Genomic DNA, 24,438 nt, shown 5'->3' on the forward strand with positions numbered 1-24,438 from the left:
ATCTGTTATGAGTTTGTCCAGGTAATTTTTCTTTTTTTTGATCCATTGTGAGAAATTAAAACTTATTTGTTCGCTAAATGACCAGCAGCAGCCTATTCTGGCTTGCACGTACCATTTCCATAATCATTTCCTATGCCTTGTGCCGTGTGAATAAAACTTCATGCGCATCAAACTGTCACTTAAGATAGTATGTAAGTGACAGTTCGCACGCGGTCGTTGTGTATGATAAAACAACGACCGCGTGCGATTTGAACATGGGTTCATACACAGTACAACCGATGGTGACCGAGCCTTGTCGCTTTGTGAAAAAGAATCTTTAATTTAAACAGACTGAATTTGTGTTGTGGTGCTAGTGTCGAAACTGAAGTCATGCTGCTGCGGCTGTCACGCGCGTACTCCGGGTCTACCAGGTCAGTCTCTTAAAAAATGATTTCCTTTGAATTTTTTTTCGTGTATTTGTGTTAGTCAGTGTCTGAAACTCCCACAAGAGACTGGCCGTGTCAAAGGGATTTAACTAGTGTTAAGGGTGTTGACTGCGGAAGACCAGGGAAAACTTAATATTGGGTTCCCGTTACTCTTCCAGGCTTCTACCACATAAGTTCCGTAAAGCAAAATCACCCACAGAGGGTTCCATGCTACCTAATTACTTTAAGAATAAACAAGAATAACTTAATTAATTTACAAGTAGGTAGATACACGAATATATTATTTTTAATCGAATTTTCTTTCATTCTTAGCCAAGTCAAAATATAAACGACTCACTCCTACATCGTTACCTCCGAACTTGCCCTGCACTCCAACTAGACTTGTTATTATTATATACCATTTATCTGTGTTATAGTTTTTCTCCCTTTCTTTTTGTAATTACATTAGTTTATATCATTTCATGTTCATATTTTATGTATTGTACTTACTAAGCATAGACCTAATTTCCAAAATTCTTATGAATACTTTTATCTGTCTACCCAATAGCATCCCGTGTCTTTCTTCACGCGCGGATAACGGCTGAATAATGTCATGTAAATATCACCGTAGAATCGAAAAGGATTTTCCATCTGAATCATATCTGAATATATATTCTAGGACGTATATTTAAAGCTATGTATGTATAAGATACTGGAAGTTGAAAGTAGATAGTGAAAGTATTGAATATAGCATATAAATAAACGTTTAGTATTGTACAAAGCGAAGACAATCGCCGAGACCTACTAAGGGCTGTCGTCAGCCGCGTGGCCAGCCTCGGCTGCTCGTGTTGTTGTTTACCTCGCCCCTACCCCGCCCTGTCCTTCTTAATTGAGTGTTTTGCTTTGTCGTTTATAATCTAACAACACAAGCTTTTACCACTGGACCCTGTGTTTGTCACTTACGATAATCTTGATATGGTAATTTGATAGATTTTGCAAGAAATACTTTTTTTCTTACCGTGGTAATCAACTAAAATATACAGAGCCTAGGTTGCTGATAGGCAACAATAGCATTTCGAAGGTGGTTTGATAACAGGCAGGCGGCTGGTATTAAAATCACAGTCGAATCTTCAAAATTGTATATTTAGTTAGTTGCACCGGAACATGTGGAGACGACAGTGACATTAGATACTAAGTACTTGTAGTCATATTCCTCATGGCTGAGAGCATTGGCCATTATATTTTAAAATAACTAGTACGTAAAATACTCGTTAGTTCGGCCCTCATTTATCAAGTTATATTAATTGGCTCCCGTCCATCCCACTTGATTCAATACTCGTTCGGAACATCGCAAACACTCAAAATAATTGCAAATTGATGATACAAGTCGACGATACACACGTTCAAAATTTAAGCATCATAGTTATGATTTATTCATTTATCAAACATTGCTTGAAAGTGTGAGAAAAGCAGTTTCATTACAAGTCGGCAAGGCATCTGCCACATTTATCGGGTTGCAGCGTCCATGGACTGCGCCGTCTGCTTACCATCAGCAACTCACTTGCTAAATGCAGATCAGCTCTACGGGCTTGTTACTAGCGATCTGGAATCAAATATTAAATAAACAAACGTCGAAAAATCTTATGTGTTAAAACATTAAATCTTCCTCTTTTTCATCGACATTATAATGTTGGGAACTCGCTCCTCGGGTGAAGGTCGAATATTTTAACATATTTTAATACGATATTGCCTTAATGTCGTATTTTGCTAAACCGGAGAAATATCCGCTTCGTGTGGCGTTGACAAATCATCTCCATACTCCCTCCCTTGACGTTAATCTCAAAATCATAAAGTGCTAGAAGAATACCTAGTTTTTCACATAGTCTTCTTCCTTGGCTAATCCGTTGGGGCCAGCCCCGACCTGGAAATTAGTTCTCGAAAGAAGCGGATGGAAAATCCAGAGGAAGATTGAAAACAGTACTGAGATATACTATTTTTGTAAATTTGTTAGTACATATATAATCTGAAGATTCTTATTATCCTCTGTTCTCGAAGTCTGTCTGTAGGTAGGTATATATGTTATATATGTTAACATAATTGTAGCGAATATACTTCTCCTCGAACATACTATTTCTAGCGTTTTTTGAGAAATAAATTGTAGGCTGATGGTAAATTAAATGCTAGAAGTGAGCATCTACTGGTTAATGATATAAGTTAGACTTACACAGAATGATGGATGAACGTGATTGATTCGCGACTTGATCCGGAGAATTGAAAGAGTTTGATAACGCAAAAACTTGTAGTGAAATGATATCTTGAACTCCTGCCAAAGCTTCATTGCGAAATAATGAGCAAGATAATACACAAGCGAATCCTTCAATTGTTTGCCAGCCAGTATAAATTCAAAGTTACGTCAGCTAGTCCGGTTTATCAGAAATGTTTAAATCAAAAACTACTTACATGTACATTGTTTGTCTGTGAAGTGAGTAGTGAAGATCAAACATGTAATAATACTTGAAATGATATAAAACCAACATCCCTTCCTTGGGGGAGTATATAAAAAGGTCTCAAACATGGTTTTACAAGACAGGGTTGAAATATTATATTAACACCCAATGTTTTTAGGAAAAATTGTTTGTTACAATTTACTATTATATATGGTTTATTAAAATGTATGACAAGTGAAAAGTGATCAGAACAGAATTTTGTACATTGTAATACAGTTTGTTACATAAATGAGATAGTCTAAATGGAACAAGCTAAAAATTTTATATAAGCTTTGCTATATCAATGTGCCTATGTACGGGGTTGTGAGCTACGAATTATTTCATTCAAATCAACAACAAACATTCTTGCACACAAACATTCGCATTTATATATTAACAGGAAATAGAATAGCATTAAGGTAGCATTTACCCAATGTATATCTCTAACTAGCTATATCTTTTCCAATCAACCCTATCGCGTAATTTAATGCCATCGGAAATAGTCAATTTCCTAGGAGCCCCGCGCTGGCGCCGGCCGACCCTCGTTATCATTATAATTAATCCCGACGGTCAACTACCTAATGAGGCTGTATCATGGGATTCATCAGTTGTTCATATTTTCAGAACGATTGTGATTGTTATTAGGTATACTGTAATTGTTAATTAAGTATTATAATAGACTAGTTTTGCCTTGCAGCTCTGCCCATATGGTAAAGCCATAGTTTGAATTTACACGTGAGATTCGTGATTTTACACTTGCATCTACTGTCATAAAAGTCCAGAGTGGTTTTACACACCACAATGAGCACCGTACACACAATAAACAGTTCAATGTACCTTGACACAGGTCAGATAATGCTACGAATGATAGCGGTTGACAATGGCGAAGGCAGCAATTCTGCAGTCAGCGTGGGTCATTACAGTCTAACGAAGTCCATTGTCTGACTAATTGTTAATCGATAGAAGGAAGAGGGCGGAGGCTGTCAGCGCCCGTCTATCCAGTAGTGTAGCAATGATTCCCCTTTTACATCGTGTTTCAGTGTGGCTTCAATGTCACATAGGGAACAGGTGCTAATATAAAGAAACCATTCTTTTATTAGTTTTTTGTATACGTGTTTAAATCTATTCAGCTTTAATTAGATCGAGACAGAAAGATAGGTATCATCAATAAAGTATTTTATATCTTTACACATTTAAATGCCATGTGTGAATTTTGAAATTCTTAATATATTATGATGTGCCTCATGAATGTGGCTATCTATCCGTGGCTTATATAATGGCATTCTCCATTCAGGAGATTAGTGTGTTGAATTAACTCTTCAGCTTTTAATTGCCCCAATCTAAAGTTTAAAAAAGCTTAAACCCCCAATAGATTAAAAAAAGCTTAAATAGGTATTTCTGTAAAGATCAGGCTGCTGAAAATCGAGGCGCAAGGCCGGTGGGTGCAGGTGGCGTGGACGCTAAAAAGTTGAGTGGCCGGTGACGTTTATTGGGACCCAATCAGCGACGAGTGGCCATGTTATTGAAAGGTTTGCACTCTGTTAGCTGGGTGGTGACAGTTCGGGAGATAAATGCTTGGAAAAGTACTTTTTAAAAAATTTTCTTGCCAAGTGAGTAGTAGTCTTGGTAAGTAAGTTCAGTCGATATTTTTAGGAAAATCGTAACTCAACGTTTTATGGCTAAGGGAAAATCTGCTCAAATTGGAAAGGCCTAGATTCGAGTTCCAGGTCGCGTCAGATAAACTCGGGAGGTGCATGACGGCACCTCCCGAGTTTATCTGACGCGTTTTCATCGACCACAATCTGTTGCCGATGTACAATAATATTTTTCTCTCATATGAATGTTTTGCATGTTTCTTCCTTAGTCATAGATCATCGGAGCCCAGCTTTCCTATTATATATCCGAAAACATTATACACTGCACACTGGATTATTGTTGGTATGCATAGTCTAAACATACCTTTATAGAAAACGGTGTTAAATATTCAGTAAACAGATTTTCGTCGGGGGTCAATGTACCTGTTAATTCTGCCGGAAAGTCGGCGGAATAAATGATAAAGTGCTCTGAATGTTTAATTCCACGATCCGGTTTGATCTGGTTTTAACAGCTTTAACGGCAAAACATTTGTATCATAAAAGCGGCGAGAGGAACGACACTGAATTTAGTTGCATTTTGTTTTGTAATGTATTGAAATAATTATATTAAAGACAATTGACGCTTATGATTTCCTATATTACTCGTAAACCCTATGCGTAATAAAATTCTTTATTTTGGTATTTTAATCTATATTATCAATGTACTCGTGTTAATAGTAAGTCAACACAAACAAATGGCATAGAGAAGTACTACGCAAGCAAAAAAGACGACTTTGTACATAAAAAGCTTTTATCCTGCAATTTGGCCAATTGCGATGTCTCATAGGTGTGACTGAAAGGTTAAGCGTTGTGTTTACATCACTTGTCTTCTCTGATGTGAACTCTTCGAAAAATGAGACAAATTTTTATTTCTAATTATGAACTCTGTGGACGAAGTTATTGTTAAAATCCACTTGTTTTCAATTATTTTTCAAAAATTTAAAGCGATACTACTTTTACTTTTCTTATCGATAGATCATCGACAATGAATTCATTATTAGGGCTTCACATTACTGCACTGTTTGTAATAAAAATTCAGTCACTACATGCAGTGATAAATGAAATTATACATTCACAAATGGGTCAGTAATCTTTGTGTATCGTACTCGCCAGTTAGTGAAATAAATTCAGCCATGCAAAAGGCAAGCCGAGCTCTCGAAATGTTTAAATAATAAGGTTCACTGCCCCCAAGTTCCGTACGTAATTGCCGCCGATCCCTTCTTTCCCATGGGACTCATTTCTTCAATTTATTGTCACGGTATACGATATTATGCATGATTGCAATAGTTTTGTATTACAGGTCTCAGAAGACGAATTCCGAGGATTTTGAAACATAAAATTTGGCGCACTATTTATGATTTCTGGGTGGACCGGAATGCTCGAATTGCTCAAGCCTGCCAATCTCCGGCAGGCTTGAGCAATGTTTAAAATATTAGCTTCTATGTACTCTAATAGAATCGCTATTGCTCAAGCTGTTGACAATTACATTTTGCATCACCACTTGTATCTATTACTTGATTCCTGTTGCGGCACTAACTTCCTACTCATGGTTCTAATTGGCTAGACTGTCCATCCATGTAACAACAGCATGATTTATCAAAGATTATTGTCACAAAATGTGCACTAAGCCCCGTTTAAAATTTAAATCACGCCGGGGCATGTCCGGTCGCCGTCCGGTAATCCCCCGCACGTGGTCCTCATCACGCATTCCCGCTGCGACATTATCCAACTATTTTACAACAGGTTAATTGGCCGTGAATTTTTGATAGCCATCATCCATTGCAGACCCTGTTTTGGCTAATAGTATGCTGTGCTGCTTCCGCCAGGCCATGGGAGAATAAACTTCTTTTTATTTATTTATTATTAATTTACCAATTTATGTACACGAACAGATTTATTTTCAATATTTTGATTTTACGTTTTAAAATATCGCCACAAAATAGTGGTGTAAATATTATAGAGGTTATTTGACAGGTATTTGAGGTATGGCTCATTTGTTTTAATATCAAAGTGACAGTTGTCTGCACCAGGTGTCGAGAAACCTGATGAATGATGAATCAGATCTATCAGATCACCAGGTCTCTTCCCTGCTATAATATATTGAAGACATTATGAGCAGTACAGGACAAATAATTATTCACTATAACTCGCTTAGCCCTTAGTCATGCGATCTATTGAAACATGTAGAACATTGCCAAGTGCAAGAGATACAGATAGTCATAGTTTGTAAAGTAAACATAAGTATAATTACGCGGAGTAGAGGGAAAGCATTTCCCAAAGTGTGTAGGGAACTCATAATTAATATTAAAATAACTACATAAAAGTCACTTAGTTTCGATAATGTATTAAGCCTGTAAAGCGCAAAGATTTATAAGTATTTAATGAACATTCCGTTCTCACAAACTTCGCAGTCATATTAGTTAATGCGGTCAGAAACCTTTATAGTATTAACCACAAAAGTAAATTTAACTTTATTGTTTATAAAGTAATCAGTAGATGGAGAGTCGGTGTGTTTATTAGTGTAACAACTTTCGCATCCAACTGGAGCTAAGCATGTAATTTAGTGCAACAAAGGGAAAGCGAAGTGGTAATAAACAGAACACGCCGCCAGCGGGCGAGTGGTTACAGCGGCGATTTTAAAAGCTCTTAATTAAAATTAACAAGATTTTAAATTTGATCTTTTTAACTGGAATGTTTATTTGCTGTATAATGTTCGCGGCTGTGGGACTGCCAAGCTCAGGGGTGTGAAAATAAACCTTACAATTTTGAAGTTTTGGCTGTAATTCCACGATCAGGCGCCCAAGGTCAACCTTCTTTGGTGGTGTTGTTGTTGCCTATCACCTGCCAAGGCTACGTGTCCTTTATCCCTTTTCTAAGTATAATAGAGACATATAGATAGATATAGCTTCACTCCAGTGGATATTTTAAGTCGCTAATTCTTAAGTCAAAGGGGCACTTCGAGTGCCTCTATGGCAGATAAAATAACCTGTGACTTTTCTAGACTATGTCCTATTATAAAGCATAAATTAGCGTTACTACTCGTACCGATTCAGTAGATGAAGGCTACTACACAAATGATAAGATATAAAGATACAATATAACATCTTGTTGACATTCGAAATATAACGATGTATTATGTACAACACAAGAGCCTGGAGCCTAAAGCAGACGCCAGTCTCCGGCGCGACAAAGACCGGACGTTTCGAGCGTCCTATTGTGTCGCATCAGTTGTATGTAAACTGATGGAGCTTGAATCCAGCGTGGGCAGACCTGATCACGGAAATACGGAGAAGTTCTTTAGAAATACTTACATTTAATAATAATTTTACTTCTTAAAAAAATTGAAGTAACATTAAAAACTAAGCAAAACTGAAAATTCGCTGTATCCGAATAATAATCTAAATATTTTTTCCCAAACATTTTGGACACAAGCTTGTTAAAACACGGCGTGGCATGGTACCAAAAACGATAGGTGTACTTTGGGTATACCTCTAAAGCTTAATCGTTTTTGTGCGAAAAGGCCGTTTTTTCTCTTAAACACCAGATGTTCTTTGGGAAAAATAGATATCAGCTAATTATTAATATATTCAGTATTATTAAATAGATAATTGTTACAGTTATCTGTTCACAAACGCAATGTGAATAAAGCCTGGTGTTTCGGGTGTATTTTGGTAGTGACTGTCGCGTGTTTGTGACGTCACTGTCCTGGTCCGTCCTGGCGGTGACGAGGGTGGTTTTGTGACGTGTCGATACAAACTATCGAATTAGAGCGATGTCTTTGCATTTAAACTACACCTCAAACCAAAAACTTATCGAGATTTAGAAAAAGACAATGGAATAATGGTAGGTTTGATTGGTAAATTGAAGCAATATACATACACAGGTAGAATAATATTACTGTAAAAATAACTTATTTATTCTGAAATTTCTGCGTAAGATGTCTACTGTCTGTCGTAGTTCGTAGTAAAATTCCTAGCTCGTAGCTACGCTATGTACGTGTATATTTACTAAGATTTTATTATCATTCAGGCTCTAGTATATGAAGTAAATGTCATTATTCAAATCGTTCTACGTTTAATGCATGAAGTTACGGTTACCAGAATTGTTCAAAGTAACCAGTGACATGTGAAACTGGAGTGAGCGTCGTCGCGTCGTCGCACGTGAAACGGCGTGATGTAAAGTCGACAGCACATCGAGCTATGAAAGTTGATTGCAAGTTAGCCGCTTTTAGCGTGATATAGAGCTCCATGGAGAGTACGCTGACATATAGTCGACGGTACTGGAGTGTCGGCAGGTGTTAAATTGGCCTGAATTTTGCTTTACCATAGAATACCTTTGGTTTTAGAAGTGGAATTGGTTAGGTCGATGAATAATTTGTAGGAAAATATTATGACACATATTTTAAAGAAAGTAGTTGAATGCTCTTATTGATAATCTAACAGAGTAGTAACTAGAAATTATCTGTAGTTATAATATTTGTTATCGCCAAACTGATCTGAGGGCAGGCAACTATTACCGTGGAAATAGAAATGCCGCTTTGTGGGCAGGCAACAATGTTGAAAGTACACGACGCAATAACATGACGCACGTGTGAAGATATCAGCCAACTACATATCAAGTTAACCTACATGAACCTCATTGTGGCTGTGACGGGGGCGAACTCCCCAGTTCTCTATGAACTTCGTGTGCTGATGTCTGTACGTCGCGGAATAACCACACACTTGTGGTGTTAGATAGAGGTGACTGAAACTTTAGTTGTCTTTGTTCATATAAAGAAAAAGCAAAATACATTAATATGATGTTTCGCGCACAGAGAAAATAATTATAAGAAAATTTATAATAAACTATGTAGTATTGCTGCGCTCTCATCTGGGCTTGGACTTAGATATCTATAAGCCCGAGGTTGGTAGTGGTTTTACGTCCGGCCACCTCCAGCGACGACAGTTCTCTTTGGGATAGCTGTTATTGCCTCCAGCTTTCGTGCGACATCCCCTGGAGAGTATGGGGTGATCCTATTCTAGGGCGGCTGCCATATACACATGGCTCAGGTTATAAATAAAGAACACAATTAAGTCATATATATAAACTACCTATAAAATACATTATTTCAATAAAATTGCGAAACGAAACTGGGAATTCTTTAGAAATAATACGAGAATGTCTTTACATTCTGCAGAAACATCCCAAAATATTCATACGACACGGACTCACTGAGCGGAAGAGTTCCGATAACTTTCGTTTTGTTAAGGTGCGGTCATAAGTGATAAAACATATAAAGGTATGGTGTGCAGTATTTTTAGTACGTTGGTTTTAAAATTCCAATGAAAATTCAGTGGTAGCAGGTAGAGGTGCGTCTATAAGGGTACGAAAATATCTTAACAAAATATGATTTTTGGTTGTTTAAATACATCGTGATCGACTCATATTAATTTCATATAATAAAATGATCATACATATTAAATTATTGTTTTAAAACATAATTTGCTATAAGGAAATTTTTACGTCATTAAGTGATAACTCACATCTAATTTAGAAATGAAGAATTTCATCAACCATACATGCTTCAAAGAACAAACGCTTCTGCCTTTGACAAACCTTGCAAAAGGGTTAGCTGATGTGACGGTGCCTTTGCAACTGAAAGGTGTAGGTAAACTTTAGGTCTATTTTTTATTTTAGTTGTCATAAAGTGGAAAAAGTTATGAATGATATTTTGTAAGACTTGTCGTAATTTGAATGGTCCACCATCGTCGTGTAGCAGTATCAAGGAGGTTTTAAATAATAATTATCTATATTATAATCTACATTAATCGCGATGAAAAAGATAAATTAGCACAAAAAAGTATATTTTTACTTAAATTAATAACCCTCAACCTTCGTTGTCATAACACGCTTTACATTAACACGGTTTTGTGAATAAACGTAATTATTTATTTAAGTTTCATTGGGCTGTGTACAAAAGGCGTGGAATTAATGCAAAAAAAATTCTAAGCTCTTAATTATCATACAAGTTTTCACACATCAAATTTATTAAGCTCGTAAATAAATAATAAATATAAATATAAAATATAAATAATGCTTTCAGTTGAAGGTTTAGAGTACAATATTTTATTGCAATGCATAGAATTACAATAAAGATTTGCAACCGAAATCCTAATCAATATTATAAACGCAAAAGTTTGTTTGCTACCTCTTAACGTTATATCTATTCAACCAATTATCTTCAAATTTTGTAGTACATAGGGTACTTAATGTTACCGGAACAAACAATAACTGCTCTCGTGTAAGACAGGCGTGCGCGGAGACGTGAACTCACTAAATTAATAATCCATGTTGTTAGTATTGGTTGCCTAAGTCTTAATGAGCATCACCTTCATAACAAAACGCAATTAAAACTACACAACAGAAGCACCTCGAGCCATCTTCAGTGCGCTACACGATACGCTTAAGAAGTAATTCGAAAGTAGCTACCGTCGGGTGCGCTGCGGGCTGTATGCACATTTGTTATGACTGTTTTAGTAATAAAAACTCTACGTGCTGCAGACGATGTGAACAACTGTTAGCTTCTGACCGATATTGTTTCAGAATGATAATGTAATATACTTTATATTATATATATATTTTCAAGTATATATTATCCCTTATAAGTTACTTACTTATGAAAAGTAGCCGATTAATTGTGTTCGTTTTATTACTTTACATATTTATTAAGTATAATAAGGTTTTCAGTCTAAGATGAATAGCATATAATATATGATCAAATAATCAAAAGCTGTTGGTAACGAAAATTGTCCCATAATTATCGTGCTGTCACTGTCTGTATTTAGAAAAAGACTAAAGATGAGGACTACATTGCTCCAAATGACTTTCGTAATTGGGGGCATTGATCTCCTTAAACTTAATTATTTATGTTGATTGTCACGAGAAATAATAAACTAAGTTAAGTACAAAGCCTTATTAAGAGAAAACAATGTCGAAAACTGTTTAGCATATGAGCGGCGTTTGTCGTGGAGTCAAACAATTGCGTGTGTGTGTTTATCGCGAGTTATCTCAACAACCGCGACTCGAAAGCAAAATGAATTCCCTTCCCACTCCCACATATACCTACAGTAGTATATAAATAATAATAAATTCGTCTTCAATGAGTTTTTGCTAAATTATTGTAAGCATTTATATTTTTTTATTTATATATTTAGTTTGTTTCAGTTTGAAATGCATACTGAACTGAATATTGATTCCAGATTTTCCAAAACTTAATCAAAATATTTTAAAACATTTAGTTTTAAAATATATAAATAATTAACAAGCACTTTTCGTGTTAATTTTCTTTGTAAATACATACCCAATACAATCCTGAACTTTTCGTTTATTCAAATGCTAAAACTGATTGGGACAGACAGCATTCCTAGACAGAATATTTAATAATACTAAGGTAGATGGTATTAGAACTAAATTTTTACACGTTCCTTATACGATATCGTAGGAGTTGTTATCCTACACACATCATTAGGAATTATTGTGGAATAAAGAAATTGCCATACGTTATTTATAGACAAAATTGAAAAACGTGACCTTTTTTGTGAACACGTGTACAAAGAGTTAGCAAATTAGCTCGTGTCCGGGGCAGTGCTAGCCTGTATTTGTTCCGGCGGCTTCCGGCGCCGCGGCCGGGCGGCTGCGGAAGGCATCACGGTTGGCGACTCCAACTAACGAGAGATTTTATTAGGTCACAATACAATTGGGTGTGGGTGGACTAGAACAAAGGACAGGAAGGACTGGCAATTTTTTGTGACAGAATTTGCCAGATAAATAAATGAAAATCGTAATTCTAACATGTCAACAGAGTGTTAGCCTGTTTGTTTTCCTTTAATTCTGTTTAAAGTATGTTACTTCACTAGCTGTATCTAAGTCGCTGGTGAGCGTTGTATAATCTGTGTAAACGTTAAAAATAAATGAGGAAATTAACGGGAATATTCAAATGGTCACAAAGAAAACACATCTCATTATGAACGCATATGCTATCCTTACACAGTATCATAGAAGTTAATTTTTAATAACTTTAGTTAATAGCAAGATATATAAACGCGTCATCGGCAGACATCGTGGCAGGATTGCAACCCACCTGATTTCCTCGAAAGCCTCCATCAACGTCTGTGTTTATGTTCTGAGATATAAACCGCGTCATTAAACGCCTACTCGTTAAAGCACGCTAATAACCATTTTAATTGCAACAGACGTAAAAGTTAGTGTTTTAAACTAATTTCAATAAGACTACAGTTATTGTTTTCATGACAATATCGTTAAAGTTTTATTGACTATCTACATGGGGATAATTGTTTGTAGTCTAGTAGCATTACTGTCTTTTTTTATAGTTGAGTGAGTTACCTTACAACCGACTCCTATAACCTTTAAAATGTTAAGTCAACACAATTTTACATTCTCGGAAATTCATAACCGTAAAAATTATATCGAACGCGTCGATATTTTCATCAAAATCGGGTCACAATGATTGGTGTGAACACACATCGTATTGGGAACTCGCCGCGTTGTGCTCACTCAGTTGCGTTCATATTCTCATTGGCACAAATTTAATGGCAAAAACAAGACTGACAATAAATTATAAAAATTTAATGTATTTAATTTTTATTATCATAGGCTATAAATGGTTTTTACGTTCCAATGAGAATTTGTTTCAATAAACATCAAAAGTAATTTTACAAAAGCCTTCGCCGGCTGGCGGCAATGGTTTTACGATTTCTTAAATAAAACTGATTTATTGTAAATTTACACGAAGTCTTTTCACCGAGAAAACAAAGAAATCAATCACTGTGATTGTCAACAATGACTATTTGATGTTGGCTCAATGTACAAAGATTTTGAGATATTTGTAAAATGTAATCATCAGAATTTTATTATAAAATCGCTACAACTTATTTTTGAGGAGACGAATCTTTATTGGTGTGTTTGACGTTTATTAACAGTATTTTAGTCTAGCAAGCTCAGATTTTTGAAATACTATTAGTATCATATGCTTTTCTTAGAAAAAATGGGAAGGAAACGGTAAAACGATCAGATGAGAGAGACAAGCGCTTCTGTCTCTGACTGGCCTAAATAATGATTGACTGACGAATAATGTCATACATACACAATCAAAAATATAATAGAAACAAATAAATTGAACGTTATAGAAAATAAAACACCTTTTACATATTATTGTCATTAAGTTAAAGAAATAAATTGGGATAGTTTAAAATTTTGCAAAATGCCGCTCCTTATATTTCGTATTCTTCCTTGCATCTAGTGTATTCTCAAAGGAATGGATCCGAATCAGATTATGACAACGACTCCTGGGTGTGTCGTTCACATCTCATTCAATGCAGCTTGTATGAGACAGCAGGTCAGTGAACCCGTCAGTAAGCAAGATATAGATATCAATAAAAAAATGTAATCTACAAAATACAATACAACATTACATATACATACATTGTATCAGATTGAAAGTTCTACAGAGACACGACTTTAGAATTGAATTGTCTCTAATAGTTGGTTTTTATTTGTCATGTATGTAGGTAGCACGGTCTACGGCGTAGCACGGTTAACGACATAGTAGGTTCTACGCCGCTACGCCGTAGCACTGTCTACGGCGTAGCACGGTTAACGACATAGTAGGCTCTACGGCGCTACGCCGTAGCACTGTCTACGGCGTAGCACGGTTAACGACATAGTAGGCTCTACGGCGCTACGCCGTAGCACTGTCTACGGCGTAGCACGGTTAACGACATAGTAGGCTCTACGGCGCTACGCCGTAGCACTGTCTACGGCGTAGCACGGTTAACGACATAGTAGGCTCTACGGCGTAGTACGCGCTACGCCGTAGCACGGTCTACGGCGTAGCACGGTTAACGACATAGTAGGTTCTACGGCGCTACGCCGTAGCACTGTCTACGGCGTAGCACGGTTAACGACAGTAGGCTCTATGGCGCTACGCCGTAGCACTGTCTACGGCGTAGCACGGTTAACGACATAGTAGGCTTTACGGCGCTACGCCGTAGCACTGTCTACGGCGTAGCACGGTTTAATGACATAGTAGGCTTTACGGCGTAGTACGCGCTACGACATAGCACGGTCTACGGCGTAGCATGCTCTGAGCGAAGCAAGATGAATGATGTAGCTCGCTATGTGTCGTAGCACACTTTATGACGTAGGTACGTAGCACGTTTGACCGTATTGCAGCTTTTATCTGTCGACAAATCAGTATAAATCTATAGCTGTTCTATGTCGAGTTGGCAACCGATGGATATTGTTTTTCTAAAGTCTCATTTCAATGATGAACCTTATTTTCATGATCCTATTTATTGTAAAAATACTAAATGAAGCAATATCAAAGCTATGCTAGCTCACACCCCTAATATTCTGTAATCTGTCGTCGAGTCAGTATGTAGTTGATGTGGCAGCATCGTCCCGCATTCATCACGAGCGGCCCGCAGTGCGCGGCTCGGGTGCGCGGGATGTTTCCTTTATTCGCATAATATGACATTCTCTAAATATCAGGACCCAGGGCCCACTTTCCTACTTTTTGAAAATTAATTCTGTAATAATTATGTTTATCTATTGTAATCAAAATCCAAAATATATTAAATCAATTCTCTTTACAGCGTAACTATTAAATTACAGATTAGATTGAACAAACGTGATATGAATATAAATGATATTACCTAAATATGCTGCCCAAACTTTGAATTTTAAACCTAAGGTTATTTCCATCAAACAGCGACGCTGGAAAATACAGTATAAAATTCAGTATATTATGATATCTACACCGAGCGCCCACAGAAATGTTAGTAATAAAATAACTTAGAATTCCATCTGCTGCAGGAATGTGTATTGCTCTAGCGTTCACCAGAATAAAGACATCATGCGTTGATAACCTGCCCGCGGCCCTAACCAAAGAGCTAGTGGTTTGTCATAAAATCAGAGCTTATTCTTAAAAACAAAAAAAAATTTTACATAGGCTTAGGCATCACGGCCGGCAATATAACCGGGAAAAGTGTGTGAAAGAAAAAGATGGATACTTCTACTGTCATATTATTCCGATTTCCGCGGAGCACCCTAATCGGATTAGCTCTGTTAGCATCCGAACTTGACAAACTGTTACTGTTTGGATTGGCCGTTTTATAACATTGCTCGAGTTTGGATTGCTCTTCAAACACCTTCGTCAGTTTTGTGGTTAATGGAACTAAAATTAGCGAAAGCAGCCTATAAAAATAGGAAGCACGTTTGTCCCGAAAATTAGATTAATAACTATTATTAACAATTATAATATAAAATACACCATCATAATACGAGGAGCAGAATAGTTATTGCATTAAAGTGCATACATTGAATGCCACATCACCTGTCCTATAGAAATATACATTTTAATCTCCTTGACTTCGATCTTCTCAAAAAGATTAAATTAAACTTTTAACAGCTGAAGTTAAGTAAGTTTTCTTTTTAACGTCAGAAAATACGAAGTTTAGCGCAAGTTGGAATTGAAATTTATTCGGTTCGTTAGTCGGCGATTTATTAAAGTGATGAAATTAATTTGTACATTTCGATAAAATTATAGGAATGTGAACGTTGAAACACCGGTTTGGTCTACATTCATTGTACAATCAAACCTTGCTTTTCTACTTCTCCGGTACCTACCTTTGGTTAACATGAGCACTCCTTTGTAACATGACCCACAAGTTGTAGATTGATAAGAAGATCCGGGAGAGGATTCCTCATTAACATAAATTCCTACCTTCACGTATTTAATCTTGGTAAGTTCATGAGATTATAATTATAAAGTGAAAATATTAAATAATCAATATTTGTTTGATATTCGATTACCTACATTATTTTAAGACGTATCCATATTTCAAGAAATACAATTATTAATATAATATACGTGCAAAAGTCACGTGTTATTTGTGAAACTTTCATAAATGTATGCTTTCTTTTTGAGGCTGATCCCCGGTTTTGGGACGTCACAGTCCCGAATTCATTCAGTAACACGCGATATCGCGAGAGAGAGAGAGAGAGATAATAGTTATGTAAAATTCTCACGAAAACTTTCTTAAGAAAACAGCTCATGATCTCTGAGTCGGTCCCGCGTTCCTCGAGTGAGCCATCAATCACTCAGCCATGATTTGTGTCGATAAATACGATCTCCTCGATTTATGAGCTCTGAGCAAACTGACGGCCAGAGCCGCTTCGGCAGATTTATGGATATAAATAACGTAGACCTCACTAATGCGCTGACGCCGGGTTCTCAAGACAAAAATACAAAATATTGAAAATTATTTACTAGGGATGGTTGACTGTTGGTCAAACGAATAGCTTTTCAAATTCAAAATTCTTTATTCAACTTAGGATGACTAAAATCATCTATCGACGTAAAAAATTAACGATTTATTTTTTTTTTATACGTTTTAACTGTACCTTCATTCTATTAATTAGAAATTGAAACGTGAGCGATAATTACATTTTTCGAAGACATAGGATTTTTTCTTAGCAATCGAACCCGTAATTTTGTGGTTATAAATAAAACGTATCATTAATTAAGCTGCCTTATTCAGAGAAAAACATGCTATAATGTACGCAAACCTTGCGACGGCTGTCGGGCCTCGCGCAGTTGAAATCACCATAATGATCTGACATTATTTAGAGTGCCCGAAACACATTAACAGCTGGCCCGGTAACATTACATTATTCATCCCGGTAATATAACATTGTATTTATTAACTCTTCAAACGGCTTAAAAATGGAGGAAGTTCTCAATTCGTCACGATCTTTTATTTCTATTTCAAGTTAACAAGTTGGTCAATCTTAGTTCAAATTTATTTGTAATATCTTTATTGCCTCATGTTGCCAACCACGCTGACAAATTTAAAGTCTAGACAGAAATCTACGGAAGACAACGGAGAGGCCTTTGCCCAGCAGTGGTTCACAGGCTATTAAAAATATCTTTATTGAACATACTTATAATTGTCAGTTTCGAATGACAGTTTTGAGAACACGGAATCTTCTCGATTTGTCTCCTATTCTGAACCTTCCATATTATTCCGCAGACGAGCTCTTGCATTTGATTGTGTGGATTCGATATTCAAATACCGCAATACCCGGCTGTCGGCAGTCGCCCAGCGACTCGGTGCCGAATATCGAAAGAAAAGATGAGACGCGCACGCGCTCGGCCTCCATAGGTCATATTTAGGGTGAGTTGCACCAATTAACTTTGACGTTGACTTAGACCTGCGCGCCGCTGACGTTTAGACAAATTGGCATACTTTGCGTTTTTCTTTGAGTGATGAAACCCACACTTAGTATAAAATGATTTTAATTTTCTTAATAGAAAATGTGTTTGAATAAGACTTGGTAAGAAACTCAGTAAAAGAAATCGTGTTTAAATTAGTAATTTTGATTTGAATCCGGATTCCTCAGTGGAATACGTTACGACTAATATCTCTCCCATTGCGTAGGAATGTCGAGATTTTGTACGAGGATTGAAAGTTCTTGAGGTTCTCTTCTGTTAATTGACTATTTTACAAATCACATTATACTCTGCTTGAGCCCTGCCTCCCGATACTAATCTTTGGAGGAAAAACGTAATGAAAGGATAAAACAACAACTTCTTCTAATTAAGTATACCTGAAGTTTTAATTAAATCACATCCCAATTTAGTTACGTCGATTCTAATCGATTTCCTCTGATGAAAAAAGTGGGGTATTATAAATTTAATGTCTATTTAATTAAAATACTGAAACGTAACAATTAAGACACAAAAAGGAATTGTTAATTTCATAACATTTGATGATATTCAGTTACTTACATTTATACACCAACATTTTCTCAATAACAATTTCGTTACATTATCTAAGAAATAAAGAGGTACTAGAAATTACATATTGAGCCATCCCTCGATCGCCGTGCACGAGAGAGCCAAGCAATGTACTGCACTTACCGAGAGTGCAGGCTCGGGTGCGTTTAGCGGCGGCGGCGACTGCGGCCGCCACTTTATGGATATTTAAATATGTATGTTACTTACAGAGTAAGTACTAGTTAAATTTTAGTAAGTAGGTATAATCAAATTAGTAAATTTTTTCTCAATCTTTTATTGTTATTTATGAAATAAAAGATTTTTCGCAAAATCAAAATATAGTGATCCCTGCACATTAGGCTACTTAAAAATTTCTATAAAGCTCGGTCGTCAAGTGACGTGAGGTCAAGTGATCACCCGCTAGCCCGCCAATCTGCATTGCGTCCATTACGTTGACTTGTGATTTTAATACCTATATAGTTGACAGAGACTGTACATTCATGCATCTGATTTTTCTACTTAATATCAGCACGCGTTCTTGAGAAGAGAGTAATTATTTTCTTTTGAATTCTTCATAAAATAGTAGTTTTCCTTTTGAGACACGTAACCGTAATAGAAAACTAAAACAATTCCAGAGCCCACTTGAACATAAAAGCGGTGTTATGGTTTCAAACATACGTCATTGCACTAATGTATCACATCTGCAGAGATACTGCGGCAGTTATTACGTATGTCAGAAATAACTGTTTTTATTTATTTAATTCTAAATCGAGAGCGAAACATGCGAGGAATTTGGGTGCTACGGCGCGGAGCTCGGGTTTTATAGCAAAGTTTTACTCTCATTGGAGCGTGGTCCCACTTGCACACTCGGTCGTGAACTTGTGACGCCTTCACGTTCCATTTTACTTGTAATATGGCAATTTATTTTATTCTTACGCTTTACAGAACACTACCTGTATATGTGTCTATGATCAACAAACTTCTTTTGTGACTCGTTTAGTATCAGCTAAAAATACACCGTAAATCTTTGAAGGTTCGCTGTTATGGCCGACCGCCTGCCTACCTTGGTATCCCTTAATCACGAGCTCTAATATTAGCTTGTTCAGTGTAGTCAGAAGCAAAATATATATGTAAAAATTTTGAATCGTCTCTGGGTAGCAAAGAACCAATTGAGTGATAAATCTGTCCTTGGATTTTAAATGTTGGCATAAATGCTCCTTCAACAATTTGCTTTGCTCCAAAGGACGTCATTTGAAAGGCGCCATTGTCAGATCTAATAGAATCTAAAAAATGTCTCGAATGTGGATATTCTCCAATTGAAAGAGATTTTAATGGTTCTGGAGGATCTAAACAACACATTCCATTTGTTTCTTTTCTCCATTTTAGAGCATCGCAGTAATTACATGCCAGTACTCTTAGACCTATTTTTGCATATTCAGAATACTTAATATTGCTTAAATATGAAAAACCACTTCTATTTATATTTATCCAAGGTAGTTCACCTAGATTATTGCTATCATTATTCGGATCTATTGAGTCCTCAGATGATATGGACGTTCTGTGTAGAGATGCACGTACCCGTTCAACACCAATGCGAGATTTTCTTACTTGTTCTGTTTCATTGTGGCGAATTTCGATAACACGCTTTTTGTTATTTACAAAATAAAAAACATAAAATTGAGACAAGAAGTAAAACCATTATAAATGATAGATAAAATACGTGTTAGGTACTTTTCGCAGACATTACGTACATTAGCCGGTCAAAGTGCAGAACTTTATCGGGCGATGTTAACAATGCCATCATCATCAATCACCTCCAGGAAATTGTAGTGTCGACAGAGAACGCCGCTGCAATGTTGGGTGACAAATGGAAGTCTGTGCACTGCTGCACACGGTTACCTATCACAAACTAGAATTCTTTAGTTACGAATTTGAAAATACCAAAAACGTCTCGTAATTTTTTTATTTTCAATATTTTCATTTGACCGAAATCTCTTATTCCATCTGGTTGAAATTCCGATTTTCGATTGTTATACTTTTTGAAATGTATATGCTTTGTATTGCAAACTAACGTTAAACCGATGATACTATTTCTGTATGTTTCATAAAGAAAATAATTATTTAACCTAAAAATTATTTTCCCTATTATTAAAATACAACATGACAAATACCAAATAATTTAAATCATAATTTTGAAATCCAAAATGTTTATATATACAGAGTATATACTTTGTAGTTATGTTCTATTTGTGTGTTTGTCATGTTGTGCGGCTTGGGGTGGCCCAAGGGCCACCCCGCCGCAACCTAAACCTACCTATAGCGCTCTGTCACAAGATTCAAATGTGATAAAAGTTATTGAAAATCTGTGTAAATAATAATTTGGAAGAAGTTATTTCTATCATTAATACTTCTAGAAAATAAAATTCTTGTTACCAAATAAATTTTCAAATAAAAATTACATATTTTGATTTTCGGTCGATAGTTTTTATAGAAGACGAAAAATATATTTATTGGATTTATATAAACAGAAAATATGGTAAAGAACCCATTTGGCATTTAAAACTTCGTTGTACCGTTTTCGAACAAATAAAAATCGAAGAAAAACAAATCTAGTTTGTGATAGGTTACCGCTGCACACACTTCCATTGCTGGTACAAGCTCCATATACTTTCTGTGACTAGCTGGACGAGGCGTTGGCCTTTAAAATTTATACGTTACAGATACAGATCTTTAGAGTATTACGGTACAGACACAGTATCACGTAGAACAGATAAAGCCAAGAAACGCGGAACTCGAAGTCATCGTTTGTCTAGATAGCGAGCTTATGGTGGAATTGAGATTCTGATTTCAGAATAAATAAATATATTAGGACAAATCATACAGATTGAGCTAGCCCCAAAGTAAGTTCGAGACTTGTGGTGGAATACTAACTCAACGATACTATATTTTATAACAAATACATATGTAGATAAACATCCAAGACCCGGGCCAATAAAAAAATATCATTTTCCATCATGACCCGACCGGGAATCGAACCCGGGACCTCTCGGTTCAGAGGCAATCATTTTACCACTGCGTCACCGAGGTTGTCACAAACTTCCAAAAATCTATTTTAATAAAATATATACACTAAAATAGAGCGATCTAATGCTTGTTTGCCCACTTGCACTACGAGGTTTACTCAGTTGATTTGAATTCCGAGACAGGTAAATCTGCGTAAAATTCCAAATGTAAGTCTTGATCAAATTTATTTCTAAATTCTTTGTGAAAATTTGTGAAAATTATTCAAATAGGATTGGAAAGATGAATGAACCTTTTTACGATCGATAGTAATTATCCAGCGAAATAAAAACCAAATAAATCCGATAACAACATCAAATTGATCGGTGGATCAAACGATTGGGTCAAACGTGGGTCTGAAATTATCATTTTTCGTGACTAGTGTCGTCTATTAACCTATTTATGTATTTAGCAAAGGTTCTGAGCAAAAATACGTACACAAAAGTTTATTTCTATATTTCCTCTAAGCAACACGATACATCGAAAGTGTCGATTACACAGAGTGAAAACATCAGAAAGACATTTGAATATTATCAGCTTGTGTTCGCTGATAATTTATTTTTTTTAAGATGGATCGTGCCACTTACTGATATATTTCTTTAAATTTTATTGATTTTCATTAGTTATCTATCCTCTTAATTTTAACAGCGCCACAGTTTCCGAGAGGTCTGTGGCGAATGAAACTTGAAACTTCGGGAATATTCTCAAATTGGCCGGTTGTTCGGTTTGAATAGCAATTAAGTCATCGGTCGATATCGCATAATTAACTCACTTTAGCCGTACTTTTCCCAAAACGGCCCGACTTATGATGTATTAACGCGATAAACAAGTAGGATTTAAGTTGGATGTTTTCGCGCTTTTCATTATAGTCTTGGGACTATTTTATTTGTTTACAATAAAAATATATCATTTTCTATTAAAATTATATCAAAATAGTGGATATAAATATCTATCTCCTCTGTCTATCTCGTCTGTCCCTCAACACCTCAACAGTGATGAGGGTCGGCCTCCGTCGCCCTCCAGTCAAGTGCCGCTCTTCGCTCACCTGTTGCGCTCCAAGTTGCTCTCACGATATGAAAGGAGCTGTGTAACTTTAAAAATGAGTTGAGATTTTTTTACATGGGCTATTTAAGTGGCTCAGCTGGGCCAATTCCTCTTTTTTTTCTTCCACACGGACACACCCGCCAGTGGGACAGTGATGATTGATGATGACGAGTAGCTAATAGGTATCTTACTTTAAAAATCTTTACAATTCTATATTTTGCGACAATTGAATATTTCATGTTGACCGTCTGAAATACCACGACAGTATAAATTTGTTGAACACGCTGTAGTACCATAAAACGATTGCAATGAGATTTACTGCGACACGATAGTAAAACAAGTGAAGATTTATATTCTCTTCCTACCCCCATGGTATGATATATACGTATGATCGTAAAACGAAGACAAATCGATGCTGTCACAGTGTCGTGCGTCATGCTACAGTCGCTCATTCATTTGATCCAATCATTATAATAGCTCAAATTACATACAATCGCATACCATTCGTGCGGTTAAACATGTGTTTTTTTTAATAATTAAGACATAGTTACTGTGTCTTAAGTGAATAAAGAGATTATTATTATTATTTTTATTATTAGGGATGTATGTATAGGGATTCATTATATAATTTTTGAAGAGAGCCTTCCAAAAACTGGCCGCGTTGAGTTATTTGATCAGAATTGTACTTTTATAAATGTGAGCTAATTTTTGATCGCGGCCACTGATAATAATAATAAACAATTTCATAGCCAGGAATCAGTCGCAAGTTTTCATTATTAGTCAAATTGAGTAATGGTGATTTATATTTCCATAAAGCTTTATTGGCCTGATTTCGCGCTCCACAAAGATTTCATAACGATTTTAAGGACGCGACGAAACAACATAACACAATTCAAATCAGTAGATAAATTTTCTGGCGAAATTCCAAGAAACCGAAGTTAAATATGAATGTAATTCGGAACTCCGCCACTAATTTACTACCTTAATTAATGAAATTGTTAAAGCAAACAGATCCAGAAGTGCTATAATTAATCAAACTTGAACAGGAACTTTGAAGACTATCTATTAGAAGATCTGCGTTCTAAAACACTTGTAACTCCAGAAACTCCCGCGGCTGTAGTCTGAGCGCGCATACTCCAATTTATTACTTAATTTACGTAATTAATAGGTTTTCGAATATCAATTGGAAGTATATATCATTTCAGCTCGTGCAGTCTCACAATTTTGTCCTCTTTATATTTTATATTTTTTATAGTCTTCCTATTTTAGTTTCTAAATGTTTTTTGAGATAAACCAAATAATTAAATCGCATAAAACATCATACCTATAAATTATCTAGTTTTATTAGTCACAAACATAAATTCATATTAATTTATTTACTACATTTATTTACAAACATTTCCATTGTGCTTTACAAACATTTCCATGTTGGCGTGTGTTTCTTGGTAGGACAGAGCTCATTATCCCCTGATTGTACAATTTCCGTTCCTTGAACTCATAATTACACGAAATCACTCACAGAATATTTATTGTATCTACCTGGTCTTTGTAAAGTGTATGGCTATTTTAACAATTCAAGAGTCTATTTTTCACATTGAAACAAAAATAATTCTTTGAGTGAACTCGGTAAATACACATTGGTTGGATTATTGACGTGGACCGACGACCCATCTTTGTCAAATGTTTGTAATAAACATACATGTATCCTACCAATCCTGCATAAGAGTAAATATGTATTTCACCCGATTGTAAAAAAAAAGCTTAGCAGCGGTATACAGTAGCTATTTAATAGTGAAATTCAAAAATATCGGGACGACATGAAAGTTAATAGGGTATAATAAAACAATCATGCGAAAATATTTCGGGAGGGCTATGAAAAGTCGACGATATGATTTCGAAAATTGTACCACTGGTCGTTGCTACGTTGATCGCTTACAAATCCAGCCGCCGTCCCTCGGGAAGGGAACGGGAAC

The 24,438-nt window shown here is 36.0% G+C and overlaps 1 protein-coding gene across 1 annotated transcript in view; it reads left to right on the top strand.

The window, feature by feature from the left end:
- Positions 1 to 208: 208 nt before the first annotated feature.
- Dh31-R (Diuretic hormone 31 Receptor) overlaps positions 209 to 24,438 on the top strand; it is a 97,556-nt gene continuing 73,326 nt past the window's right edge. The window contains exon 1 of the mRNA XM_053753907.1: positions 209 to 410. The gene's annotated coding sequence lies outside the window, so the exon portion shown is untranslated. The remainder of the gene's footprint in view (positions 411 to 24,438) is intronic.

This window comes from Plodia interpunctella, chromosome 13 (assembly GCF_027563975.2).
Source record: "Plodia interpunctella isolate USDA-ARS_2022_Savannah chromosome 13, ilPloInte3.2, whole genome shotgun sequence".
NCBI classification, from domain to species: Eukaryota; Metazoa; Arthropoda; class Insecta; order Lepidoptera; family Pyralidae; genus Plodia; species Plodia interpunctella.